Source organism: Cryptotermes secundus, unplaced genomic scaffold (genome assembly GCF_002891405.2).
Source record: "Cryptotermes secundus unplaced genomic scaffold, Csec_1.0 scaffold270, whole genome shotgun sequence".
Classification (NCBI taxonomy): Eukaryota; Metazoa; Arthropoda; class Insecta; order Blattodea; family Kalotermitidae; genus Cryptotermes; species Cryptotermes secundus.
Genome location: NW_019742962.1, coordinates 422,661 through 436,758, shown reverse-complemented (window position 1 = coordinate 436,758; position 14,098 = coordinate 422,661). Strand labels below are relative to the sequence as shown.

Below are 14,098 nucleotides of genomic sequence, written 5' to 3'. Positions count from 1 at the left end.
GTGGTTGGCTTTACTTTTGTTCTGTTTTCTTTTGTCTCTTTTGGGGGGTGAAGTCATTATCCTCCGCTATCTCATCTGGGTTAGGTGGTTCAGAAGAGGCTCTTGCAGATAATGCAGGTTTCTGTGCACCTTGCCTCACAGCTTTAGTTCCACCTTGGGAGCAGTGTACATCTGCAGTAAGACTGTGAATGCCAGAAGGGCATATCAGGGGCGAAGCTGACTTGGGTATGCTTGGTTCGGACTTTTTATAGTTTTCTTTAATTGGAGTGGTTTTATTTTCGGGCCATATAGATGCCATTTCTGAATCTAAATATTCAGATGAAGGGCTATCGGACTCCACGCTCACTGGGGACCGGAGCGCGTGTTTAGGCTTTATGGTTAATATGGTTGATTTTTCTAATGGTTTATTTTTATCGGATTTATTTCGACATACTTTCCTGGGTTTCTTTAGGTTTGTATTTAGGGCTGAGGGGGCCCCGACGTCCATAACCCTCTTAACGCCTTGGGGGTCCAATCTAATGGCCTTAGACTTCACCATACTGGCAGCTACGGTTAGCGTGATTGGTTGAGGAACTATCCTACAAGCCGGAAGGTCACGGGTTCAAGTCCCGATGAGGTCATTGGATTTTTTCAATTGATCTAATCATTCCGGCCACACTATGGCCCTGGGGTCGACTCAGCCTCTAGCAGAAATGAGTACCAGGAATTAATTAAATAATTTTCCTGGGGAGTAAAGCGCGGCCGGCGCGTAAGGCTGACAACCTTACCGCCAACTTTGAGCCGATTGTCTAGATAATATGGGACCCTCAACGTCTCACTACCCTATGGGCCTTCACGGCCTGGTACAGGGATAGCTTTACTTTTACTTACGGTTTTCTCACCAACACCGAGCGTACCAGGGAAGTGATAATTTTTTTTCTGTGACGCTACAGCCCCAATTTGGGCCTACGCCTACCTCCATGAAACTCTCCGTTTCACTTCGGTTTACTAGATCTTACACATTCGGTAGGACTCCTTGGGCGAGTGATCAGCTCGTCGCAAGGCCTCTGCCTGTAGATAACACATAAAAACGCACACAAACATCCATGCCCTAAATGGGATGCGAGCGAAGACAGTGCATGCCTTAGACCGCTCGGCTACCGTGACCGGCTAGGGAAGTGGTAATACTGATACTAATATTTGGAACGGGGTATAAGCTAAAAGGAACATGAACCAGGGACAGTTGCATTCACCACTATGTTCTTTAGTCAATTTGGTTAGACTGGGTGGACCTGGAAAAATGCTGGGTTCTAGCATGGGGGCCATTCGGTCCGTAATGACTCCTGCCATCAGTTTTCCGAATGGTTACCGGAGTTCTTAGTCTGCGTCTGTCCCTGTCGTCCTGTGAACGGGGGCACATTCGGTTTAAGGGGGTTGGAGTTTCCATCCTGAGATTCTCTATCCCTGTCTCTGTTGTAGTTGTGGTAATTATTGTTATGTCTCCGGTTGCCGTTATAACGCTTTCGTGATCGTGAGAACTGGACTTGTCTGACCTGGTTTTGGGTTTTACCCCTGTTATCATTTCTGGCTTGTTGATTACCTGGTCTTGCGGCGTTGGGATTCTGGGCTTGACGCTGGTTCTGGGGACTCTGGAAAGCTCCATCGTACTCCATAAGTTCCACCCTTTTTAGTAAATCGAATGCTTCTCCGATAGTTCGGAGCTGGGTAGCCAACATAACCCTTTGCACTCCTATCGGGAAATGGCGGCGTAGAGCTTCCACTGTTTCCGAGTCGCTAGGCCTTGGATCTAGATAAGTAGCCATGGTGGCATACTTAAAAAAGTGCCCCGACAATGACAAGTTTGACTGCCTATTGTACTTTGCTTGGTACAAACTACACCTAATTAAATTCTGACGAGCTGGTGACCACCAATAAGCCAAACATGCCACTAAGAATGATTGGTAATCGGTCAGATTCCTGCTAGCTGCATCTATCCACTGTTTATTCATCTGCCCGACTACGGATCTACAGGCAACGGCTAAATGTATAGCCTGCGGCAATTTTTTTAATTCAATAAATTCCTCCAAACTCCGGAGATGAAATACCGGGTTTGTGCCCTTGGCGTCGTCAAACAGTGGTAACGTAAGTTCAGCGCTACTTAAGAAACTTGACACAGCTACTTGTTCCGTAGGCCCATTCACACTACATACATTCATGCCACAATTAGTGACTGCGTTACAATGAGTCGACTGGCAAGAACAACTACCGTTCCCACTAGTAATCCCCTTGTTACCACTAGCATCTACTGGAACTGGGGACTGGTCATTCTGACGCACGTCGGAAGGAGAAGTTGTGTCGTGGCCTATCTCAAGCACATCGGCTGCTAAATGCTGCCTATTCGACAGTCCGTGAAATTTGCCTTCTAAGGTTATTATCTTTTCGTTAATCTTATCAAATTTGCGATCCACCTCGGATTTCTCCTAGGTGGACGCTTTGGCAATTTCCTCTAGTCTCCTTCTGGCTTAGGAATCTGCTGTCTACCGCTTACCCTAAGTTGGCCAAGCTGGCGTCTACCTCGGACCTGTGTGCTACAGTCTGGTCCAACAACTCGTTAATCACCAGTTGAGTGTTAGTACTGGCCTGCTCTAATCTGGTCTCGAAGTCAGTACTAATGCCTATCACCTGCTTTTTCACCCCTACTAATTCCATTTCGGTCCCTTTTTGCATCTTAGAAACTAGGCTGGTTACTCGCCGGGCTTCTGCGTCTAACTGTGCCTTAAATTCTCACCTAGCCTCCTAGGTTTGCCTCTCAAATTGTTGGATTTGAGATCTGCTCGGACACTGCCTATATCTGCCCAGGGTTTCTTGATGCCTGTTAAGATTGGCTCTTATTGACTCCTGATACTGTTTATTGCTTTGCTGGATCGCGGTCATGAATCCAGCCAGCCTTTGTTTAAGCTCGTCCGCGGCACCTGGAGTGTGAGGCTCGGGACTTGTTTCCCTCACTTGATGCTCTACAGTTAACGCATCTGGTTGGGACACTGACTCAGAAACTAACTCTGACTCCTGTGGTGAGCTGAGCGATTGTCCTTCTGTCGAGTCTAGATTGCCTAAGATCTCTGACGGTTCGCTGCAGTTTGCACTGGCACTCTCACGAGCCGGTAATTTCTGGTCCTCCTGCTGTCCCTCTACTGTGCGGTTACGAAGTAATCGACTCGCCATTATCTCTTTTGAACACTAACCTGTTAGTTATGTCACGGCGTCTTTCGTTGTGTGTCAATAGCTTCCTAACCCTTCGTAGTATGTTGAGCTGACAGGGTTCCTGGTGTTCGGTGTTGGTTGTTGGCGAAGTTAAGCATGGTGTGTGTGGCTCCTCTCCTCTTTATCCTTCATTTGCTGAGATATCGGGCCCATTCGTTGTCGCGCCATCTTCTGTTTGATCTCCCGTGTGGCATCTACGTTGGGCGCCATTTTCTGATTGTTCTCGACCCACTCAGTGAGACGTCATGCACCACATGTTAGTCTTCATATTATAACGGCTCGCTCGTTGTGTTCACTTACTTTTACTGTCGTCTTCGGCCGCTGGCTGCTGGGCTGCTACTGGTGGCGGCGGCTACAGCTGCCTTTACCCTGCTCCACTTATCACCATTTACACACCCCTGAGCTTTAGTATAATAGTCTGTAATTTTGGCGCCAGTAAACTGATACTATCAGTTTACAGATTCATGAAACGGGTGAAGGATTCATGAGGGGTTGCTGTGGTGGGGTAGCTAGTTCTCCGGTAGAGCTAAGATTCGGTTCTCAGGTCGTTTGGCAGGGTCTAGCTCAGGAAAGGAAGTGGGAATCCCTGTTATAACACACACACACACACACACACACACATACATACACTTTGCTCCACAAGACACTTTATTCCTATTAGGTTGTTGATGGTTGACTTCTTGAGTGCAAGAAATAGCCTATGTACCTCTCGTCCATTTGCTATATGTTACAAGTAAACCTAACCGAACATGTTAATTTACATGGATCAAAACATTCTACTAAATAAAATCAAGGTGAGGTTGCCAGATCGGTTACATCACTTCCATCATATAATACATAACTTACTCCAGGATAGATTCATTTTTGTAATGCACAAAAACTCTTATTCAAACCTACGCCCCATTCAGGCCGGAATGCCTCAGGGTAGCTTACTTTGACCCACACTCTTCAATATGTATATTAAAGACATTCCTTCAATCGAAAACGACTGTAACAAAGCCATATCGGTCTGTGCTGATGATATGAATATTAGTGTTCGGTCAGGCAGCATATACGAGTATACAACCGTCAGAAAGTTAAAATCTGCCATAGGTACTTTAGAACCGTGGTTCCTGAAATGGAGAATAGAGATTAATACAAAAAAGTGCATAATTACACTCTTTACTAAACTACTGCGTCATTATCGCTGCAGTACGCATAAAGTAAATATTTTCAACGAACCCAGATCTTGGACTAAGCAAACAAAGTATCTTGGTGTTATACTTGACTCAAAATTAACCTACCGTACCCACATATCCTGTATTTTGCGCAAAGCTAATTACAGACTGGGGCAACTGTACCCTATATTAAATAAATCCTCCACCATTGACACTAATTTAGCGTTGGTAATTTATTAATCACTCCTCCGTTCCATATTGCCATATGCCTCCCCCACATGGGGCTATGCTGCCAACACTTACATAAATAAATTACAGACATTTCAAAATAAAGTCCTCAGGATAATAACAAAATTGCCGAGGGTAACACCAAATACAACCTTACACGAACGGACGGTAATGTCATAATGTGGAGCGCCCTCTCTGACGATAGGTCGGGTCTGTCATTTGTCAGCCATAGTCGACAGTATTAATCCATTGTCACTTTGTACACTTATTTACAGTTGACTCTTTATATCTAGTATGTATAATATATACAAGGCCCCTTTCAATCTAGACTCAGTACAGCAAATTATGCCTTATTTCTAGTAGTATTCGCTACCACGGCAGTCTAGTCACTTGAACGGTCGTATGCCTGACCGCCGCCAAGTTTAAGCCTCTTATACTTTATGTATCGGGCCTCGCCTTGTCCTATGTTGCGAACATTTTTATTATCGTGATTTTGTATGACTTCTGCTTGTTGCCTGCATAATTTTGTTATACAGTCATACGTACGGGATTTTGAATTCCATGTGCAAATCACGGACCGGTGTGCGTCTTGGAAAATTTCCAATGGTGCGGAGAGCCTTGTTTTGCAGGCCCTGCAATTTCACTAGATGAGTGTCTGCCGCAAAGTCCCAGGCGGGGCTAGCATAAGTCATTATAGATCTAATGAGAGCTTTATGGAGGGTCAGTTTAATGTTAGCGCTCAATCCCTCACTTTTGAATAGGGAATATACTCTAATGAATGTTCTGAAGTCTTGGCTTCGATTGTTTCTATGTGTAATCTCCATGTAACTCTCTTATCGAAGATTACACCTAGATATTTTGCACTATTTACAAATGGAACATTTCGTCCATTTAGAATAAGAAAAGACTCAGGCGGTCGACGACCACGAGAGAAGTAGACCCCCCGGCTCTTATCTTCATTAATTTTTATATTCCAGCGCTCACACCAGGTCTCCATTGAGCTGAGACCGCGCTGGAGTTTTCTAACAATAAAACCCTCCTTGCGATCTGTCGCATATAGACAGGTGTCGTCCGCAAAGAGGGCCAAGTGAACACCACGTGTTTGGGGGGCATCATTAATATAAAAGTTGAAAAGAGTAGGGGAAAGGACAGAACCTTGTGGCACCCCTGCTTGCATTTCCCTGGGCGTTGACATTTCCCCTTCAACCGAAACCCTGAATCTATGTTGAGAAAGAAAGGACCCATTAAGTTCGGCTGAACTGTTCGAGAATTCCAATTTTGATAACTTATACAGCAATCCTGAGTGCCACTTTGTATCAAAAGCTTTTCGATGTCCAAGAACACCGCAGCCGTAGACATTTTGTTGTTGAAATTAAGGGTCACGTGGTCCGCCAGCCTCGTACATTGCAATGTCATGCTGTGATGTGCACGAAAAGCAAACTGGCTTGCGTTGAGCAGGCCTCTTTCTTCAAAATGTTTTTGGAGGAATTTAAAAATTACTTTTTCGAACAGTTTTCCTGTCGAGGACAGGAGGCTGATCGGACGTAAATTTTGAGGTAATTTCGGGTCTTTACCGGGTTTGGGTAAAATTATTACTTTTGCTTCCTTCCAAGTACTTGGAAAATGAGAAAGCCGAAAGCATTGATTGAATAAATGGGTTAGGTGAACCAATGGTCGCCTTGAAAGGTGCCTGAGGCATTCATTTGGGATGCCGTCAATTCCGCAGGCCTTTTTATATTTCAGGGTTTTTATTAATTTCTCTGCGTCACATGGTCTGATCCTTTGAGGGGGGTTGTCGTCTACGGTTTCTGGCAGAGCTTGTACTCTAGCCTCCACCCGCCGTTCATGGTTATCGTCACACAGATCGTGCGGCGTGAACTGAATTTCCAGACAGTCGGCAATTGCGTTGGCTTTTTCGGAAGGATGAAATTTAAGGCCAGAAGAACCATGAATAGCAGTTGGTGCCCTTGGTCCGTCTCTCTTTAAGAGAGATTTCGCAATGGGCCATATACTCGGAGGTGTGACCTAGTTTTGTTCCCCACCGTTCAAGTGCCTTTTTACGGGACATTCGTCTGCTTGATTTGGTGACCTAATTGACTGCCATTTTACACGCTGGATCCCTGGTTTCTTGCCACAATTTTCGTAGCCTCTGCTTATGTTTTATCGAAGGATCTAGACTAGGAAAATCGTTTATGTCCGAAAGTGTAACTTTACTTGTCGGCAGCCTATATACCGAAACAATAGAGGATGCAAAGTAGCGTGCCGCTTTATCGGCTTCTACCCCCGACTTAATTTCTGGTTTAGGTGATATTAACGCAGAAGAGAGGCTTTGAAACCGCTCCCAATCTGTAAATTTATCAATAGGTTCCGAAATAGCCCTAATTTTAACGTGATCCAATATGTGAAATACAATTGGTAGGTGATTTGAATCCAAAATATCAGAGACGATGACGTTGGTACTTCACCCTGGGATTTTATCCTAGGGTCCCTCGGTCCAGGTGTCGGCTTCGGCTTTTTCGCCTGCTCTTCTGAGGGGTTCCGCTTGAGCCTCCTTTGTTCAGAAAATTCCGCAGAGTGAGTCTTCTTGTTCCAACAGGAGCGACTCTCGCATTTCCCTGTGGATGGCAGCAAACAGGCGCAGCATGGCTGTAAAGAGAGCCTTGCCGTCGAGGTGCTTAGAGAGCACTGTCCTCTCGGCCTCGGGTTTGGTTATGAGTTGGTTCCATACTGCGCAGTTTCCATTTTTGGTGGGCGCTGTATGCATAAGTTGCCCTATTGTGTGCAAGCCGTTGCCCAGTAAGACTATTTCTTCCTGGCAGTCAGGATTATTTGTTATAAAGTATCCGTGGTTCCTCTCAAAGGAAGCCACGATTGCCTTCAATCGTGCTTCACACAAGGTCGGCTCCGTCATTTCGCCTGCTTGATGGTCCGTTGCAGACGGGACGGCCCCACCTCCGATGCACTAACCACGCTACTCGCTGTATAATTTCTGCGCACTATTGATAGACTAATTGAAATTGGAAGGTGCTATGGCATGGAAATGAATGTGGAGAAAACAAAAGTAATGAAAATTTCGAGACAACCAACCCCAGTCACAATAAAGATAGACCAAAAACAACTGGAGAATGTGAAATGTTTTAAATATTTGGGTAGCTTGTTAACAGATGATGGAAGGTGTACTTGTGAAATTAAATCCAGGATTGCCATGGCAAAAGCTGCATTTAGCAAGAAGAAGAATCTTTTTACCAGCAAATTGGACTTAAATTTGAGGAAGAAACTAGTGAAATGCTACATTTGGAGCATAGCTCTGTATGGGGCTGAAACATGGACACTTAGGGCAGTAGATCAGAAACATCTGGAAAGTTTCGAAATGTGGTGTTGGAGAAGAATGGAGAAGATCAGTTGGACCGATTATGTGAGAAATGAAGAAGTGTTAATTAGAGTCAGTGAGCAGAGGAATATCCTACATGAAATAAGAAAACGGAAGGCTAATTGGATTGGTCATGTTTTACGCAGAAACTGCCTTCTAAAAGAAGCTATCGAAGGAAAGATAGATGGGCGGATAGAAGTGACAAGAAGACGAGGAAGAAGACGTAAGAAGATGCTGGATGACCTTGGGGACAGAAGAGGATACTGTCATTTGAAGGAGAAAGCTCTAGGTCGCATTAAGTGGAGGAATTGTTTTGAAAGAGACTGTGGACCTGTCGTCTTGACAGATTACTGATGATGATGATCCTAACTACGGCTGATGCACGAAGAAGTGAACACTCGACCTTTTTTAAGTCACTCGACCCACACAAGCCGGCTGAATGACCAGTATACACTAGCACTAATGAATGATCTCTCTCACACACTCACACACAACTCCTAACGATAACCTGTCAACCATCAACCAATGAACCAATGATCCCCCCTGTGCTGGACAAGAAAAGAAGATGAAATTAATTAAGAATTTCAATCATAAAATCCTGTCATTGGATGAGCAACAAACCTTCCCCCCTCCTCAATAGAGATTTAAATTTATCGATACTTAAACAGTTACAACCTTTTGAAAATGTGATACACAAATGTTTGCTGCTCATCCTAATTACGAAAAAAACAAATGTAAGAACACATGTGTAAACTTTAAAAATAAAGCAACAGCCAGATAGGGTCTAAGTTTAGGGTTCGCGCATTTAAAGCCGGGCTGCTGGCTAGAAGTCAGTTTGCATCCAGAAGGTCCTGCGACCGGCCAACTCGACCAAGGTTTTCCGTGGTTTTCCTCGGTCCTAGAAAGAATTCCACGTTGCACTGCATGCCTCACATACAGCCCTCCCATTGTTAACATCAAAATTTCGCCATAATATAGCCCTCCCAACGGTAGCAAAAAAAAATACTATAATGCACCCCTTCCAGCGTCATAAAAACATATAAAAAATAAAGAAAATCCTATTATATTCTCTACCTATATCAGAAGGACAAGCGGGCACTGCCTGGGATCCTTCAAAATCCAAGAGATAGTTTCTTACCCCCCCCCCAATGTAGTGTCTCTCAGTACAACCCCCCCCCACTTATTCTTCTTCTTCTTCTTCTTCCTCCTTCTTCTTCTCTGTCTTTAAAGGGTTACTGAAGATTATTTCGATTTTCGACTTATTTCATGCGTACAGAAGGACGGATACTCTGAATGAAATAAAGAGGTACTTCTAAGGGTAATTAGGGGGAAGGGATTCTTTATCGGAACGAAATTCCTTCTTCCTCGTATATTTACCTACGTATTTAGAATAGAGTAAGGTGCCACAAGGGGCAATGGGGAGGCCTGGCTTGTATTCGAGAGGTGCCTGGTTCGATTTAGCTCGGGTCACGGACTATTCTTACCCAGACACTTTGTGGTTTTCTTCAGAATCTCCAGGGAAATAAACTACTAAAAAAATAGGCCACCCGTCACGGTAGCCGAGCGATCTAAATCATGTACTGTTCCGCTCGCTCGGAAGCTGAGATCGTAGGTTCGATTCCCACAAAAGGCCTGGATGTTTGGTGTGCGTATGTGTTTATTCTGTGTTTGTGATGTCCTGTGTTTGGGTAGAGGTCTTATGACGAGCTGATCACTCGTACGAGAAGTCCTACCGTCTGTAAAATGATCGTGAAACTGAAATATCAGAGGCCAGGACCCAAGGGGGTTGTAGAGCCAGTTAAAAAAAATAGACCACTTGATCTTGTTTCTAAATTTATTCCACTTCGTTGTACAATATCACCGAATCGTTCGACGCCATACAATCGGAGTTCCTGATGTGTTTGTTCAACAGGCTACAAATTAATTACTTACTTACTCATGGAGCTGAGCCCTTCTTGAGAAGAAGCCAATTCTGCAGCTACTCAAGAATTTCCCAGCACTTTATGGAACTCGAAGGTTCATTACCGTGTTCATAAGAGCCCTCCACTGGTCCCTGTTCTGAGCCAGATCAATCCAATCAATACCATCCCATTCTGTATCTCTAAGATCCATTTTAATATTGCACACTCACCTACTCCTTGGTTTTCCCAGTGGTCTCTTTCCTTCTGGCTTTCCCATCAATATCCTATACACATTCGTGCTACACGCCCTGCCACCTCATCCTCCTTCACTTGATCATTCTAATTATACTTGGAGAAGAGTAAAAGTTATGAAGCTCCTCATTATACAGTTTTCTCCAACCTCCTGTCACTTCATCCCTTCTCAGTTCATATATTCTCCTCAGCATCCTGTTCTCAGACATCCTCAGTCTATGTTCCTCCCTTAATGTCAGAGACCAATTTTCACACCCTTACAGAACCGCAGGCAAAATTATAGTTTTGTACGTTCTACTCTTACTCAGCTTACTCTTCTATGCTGAAGAAGGAAGCAGCATGTTTCTCTGAAAGGGTTCTAAGGAAATTATCAGGCTACACGGCCTCACATTCCAAACTGCTGTGAGAACCTCAGATCTCGCAAATCTGAACAGTTAACATTAGCAGGAGTGAGATGGACTCGGTCCGAAAGCCAACAATCACTCCTCACATTTTACTCTATAACAATCTTGAAAGGAAATAGTTTCAAGGTGAAGGATGATAATAGGTGACGAATTATGGTGTGATTAGAAAATTAAAGTTATATTGAGATAATTTTAAACAAGAATAAAAAAATCGCCTACTTTATTTTGATAGGACATAGCTCGCATAGAAAAAGTCGAACCCAACGATTCTTCTATTGTTGCGTATGTATTCGTTGCCGCGATAACATTTTTACCGAGTTGTTGCCTAACCATGAAAGGGGGATACACATACGGACACGCAAACTGATAGGGGGAGGGGGATTTATGAAGTGCGCTGTTGAGAAGGACTCAGGTATTGTCATATACATATCAAGTTTCACAAAGATTAGTTTGAGGCGTTTAATAGTTGATAGACGGGATGCACAGACACAGACAGCATGGTGATCCCATAAACTTTCTAATTTTTTCCAAAACAAGGAGATTAATCTAAAACATTTACTTATTAATATTAAAAATACTTCTGACCCATCGTCCCGAAAAGCACAATGCACCCGACGGACAATGCAAACACTTTTAGCCTAATTTCTTTTTATTTGAAATTACCTAAACAATGAAGTATATTGATGAATGTCCTAGAATAATTCAATAAAACGGAATTCCCACATATGTCTCACTCTTTCCTAGGCGAGGGGCCTTGGTGAAGTGACCCTGCGCTCGTAGATTGCGCACAGATTGCACTCATTGGTTTCTTTGGTTCTCAGTACAAACAGCGAGAGATTGTTAGGGGAAACAAGAATCTTGACCTGTATAACTTTCCATGTTTCTGCATCTTCTAATGATCTTTATCATTTGCTTGCAGGAAATTAAGCGGCTGACATATGTCCCCAAATTTGTTCAGTAAATATCATATTTACTCTGCACATATATTCTTACATATCAGTTCAGAAATATCATCATCATCAGTAATCTGTCAAGACGACAGGTCCACAGTCTCTTCCAAAACAATTCCTCCACTTAATGCGATCTAGAGCTTTCTCCTTCAAATGACAGTATCCTCTTCTGTCCCCAAGGTCATCCAGCATCTTCTTACGTCTTCTTCCTCGTCTTCTTGTCACTTCTATCCGCCCCTATCATAACTTCTTTTAGAAGGCAATTTCTGAGTAAAACATGACCAATCCAATTAGCCTTCCGTTTTCTTATTTCATGTAGGATATTCCTCTGCTCACTGACTCTAATTAACACTTCTTCATTTCTCACATAATCGGTCCAACTGATCTTCTGCATCCTTCTCCAACACCACATTTCGAAACTTTCCAGACGTTTCTGATCTACTGCCCTAAGTGTCCATGTTTCAGCCCCATACAGAGCTATGCTCCAAATGTAGCATTTCACTAGTTTCTTCCTCAAATTTAAGTCCAATTTGCTGGTAAAAAGATTCAGAAATATATCTGAAATAAATTCCAGTGTCGTAGGGTAAAACGTAAATCTATCCTTGTAAGAGGCCGTAGAAGCCCGTAGAGTTGTGAGACGTCGAGGCTCCCTCATCTTCTAGACAATCGGCTCAAAAATGGCTGTAAAGTTGCCAGCCTTATGCCCCCGCTGCCCTTTACCCCCCCAGGAATCTTCCTGGTACTCATTTCTCTTAGAGGCTCAGGTGCGGCCGGAAAGATTAGGTATATTGAAAAAATCCGTTGACCTCATCGGAACAGGAAAACCGCGACCTTCAAGCTTGTAGCACAGTGCCTCAACCAACTATGTTGTACCACGTGCCCCTTGTCGGAGGGTGGGTGGCTAGAACTCACAGTGGAGGGAGTTGTGTAGAGTGGGGATTGTAATTCAATCTGGAAGCAATCTCATCAATGTAAAAGTCCTTAGTAGTGCATCAGTCAATAACACGTCATTTAATGGATTTCTCTTACAGGTTGTCCACAAATTATCTTCACTCTCTTACAGCAATTAATTCACATTGGAGTGCTGGTTTGCAGACACTCGGTACCATCGTTGCGTGACACTGGCGAGAGTCTTACTGATTGTTAAGAAGTGGTCATACCTAATTAATGAAACCTTATCCCAAGAAGAGAGGAAATAAGATCTTCATAGAATTATTCTTTTCTGAGATGTGACGCCGTGTGTTCTCTTACTTCGTTATAAAATTCTTCGGAAAAGTTCCGGTGTGATATCACGGACGATTTATGCAGCCCCTTGAAGGAGGTGGCTAATTTCAGAGCCTGTTTTAGTGATAATACAGGTAAAATTGTCCCCGTGCTTAACTAATTAAGCATTACGCCATGAAGACGTATGAGGGAGTGGCGGATAGATCCACGTTTTCTTAACCGCAGCACTGGTTGGAGTTGAGCTGTCAGCTTCACGCCTCGGCCGCTTTACCATCAGTACCCACTGGATAGGAGGTTGGGTAGGCCGCATAGCCGGTCTGGACCACGTGCAGAAGAGAAAATTCTTGACACTACCTGGACTCGAACTCCGACCCCTGAGCCGTCCAGCCAGTAGCCAGTCGCTACACCGACTACGCTATCCCGGCTCCTCATTTATGATAGTTGTTAATTAAAAATAATTTCTTTGCTTCTTTGTTCCTACTGGGACTTAATTTCCAGCAATCTGAACATGTTACATAAACATGTAAATAAAACGGCTGTAAGCTTAACGAAGGAGGGATGAAGTGACAGGAGGCTGGAGTAAACTGCATGATGAGGAGCTTCATAACTTGTACTCTTCTCCAAGTATAATTAGAATTAAGTCAAGGAGGATGAAGTGGGCAGGGCATGTAGCACAAAAGGGGGAGAAGAGGAATGCATATAGAATATTGGTGGGAAAGCCAGAAGGAAAGAGACCACTGGGAAGACCAAGGCGTAGGTGGGTGTACAATATTAAAATGGATCTTAGAGAGATAGGATGGGATGGTATGGATTGGATTGATCTGTCTCAGGATAGCTCCTGTGAACACGGTAATGAACTTTCGGGTTCCATAAAATGCTGGGAAGTTCTTGAGTAGCTGCACTATTGGCGGCTCCTCAAGAAGGGCTCAGCTGCATGAGTAAGTGAGATTAAGGACACCCGTGCCCGTTTTCGTTGCAGCGTCTGAGAGCTGCGTGTTATTGAATTTAACCAAGTTTTGGGAGAGTTGGTCTGTTCTTAGCTCGTAGCCTGCGGTGGCGTTATGGATTCAGCCTGACATGCCTCGAATATCTGGTGAAGATCTACCAGTATTTCGAAGTGAAGTTTCTGAGAGAGTAACTTATCTTCATATCCACCATCGAGAGAACTAGCAGTCTCACATGGATCTGCAGCCAGAGGGTCTGCTATCGGTTCATGGGGTGGAATGGCGCAACAATTATGCTGGAGGGATAATGATGTTTTATGGCCTGGAAGATTTGCAACAGAAAGTCGTCAGGACGTACTTGAAGATGCCAACCGGTATATGATTAGAAGTGGTAGGGAAATCAAAGCCAGATCTAAGTTATCCGCTTC

General features: G+C 43.9%; 1 protein-coding gene across 2 annotated transcripts in view; it reads right to left on the bottom strand.

Moving 5' to 3' along the window:
• Positions 1–14,098, bottom strand: part of LOC111873416 (synaptotagmin-4) — a 229,807-nt gene that overhangs the window by 61,073 nt on the left and 154,636 nt on the right. The gene's annotated exons all lie outside the window — the stretch shown is intronic.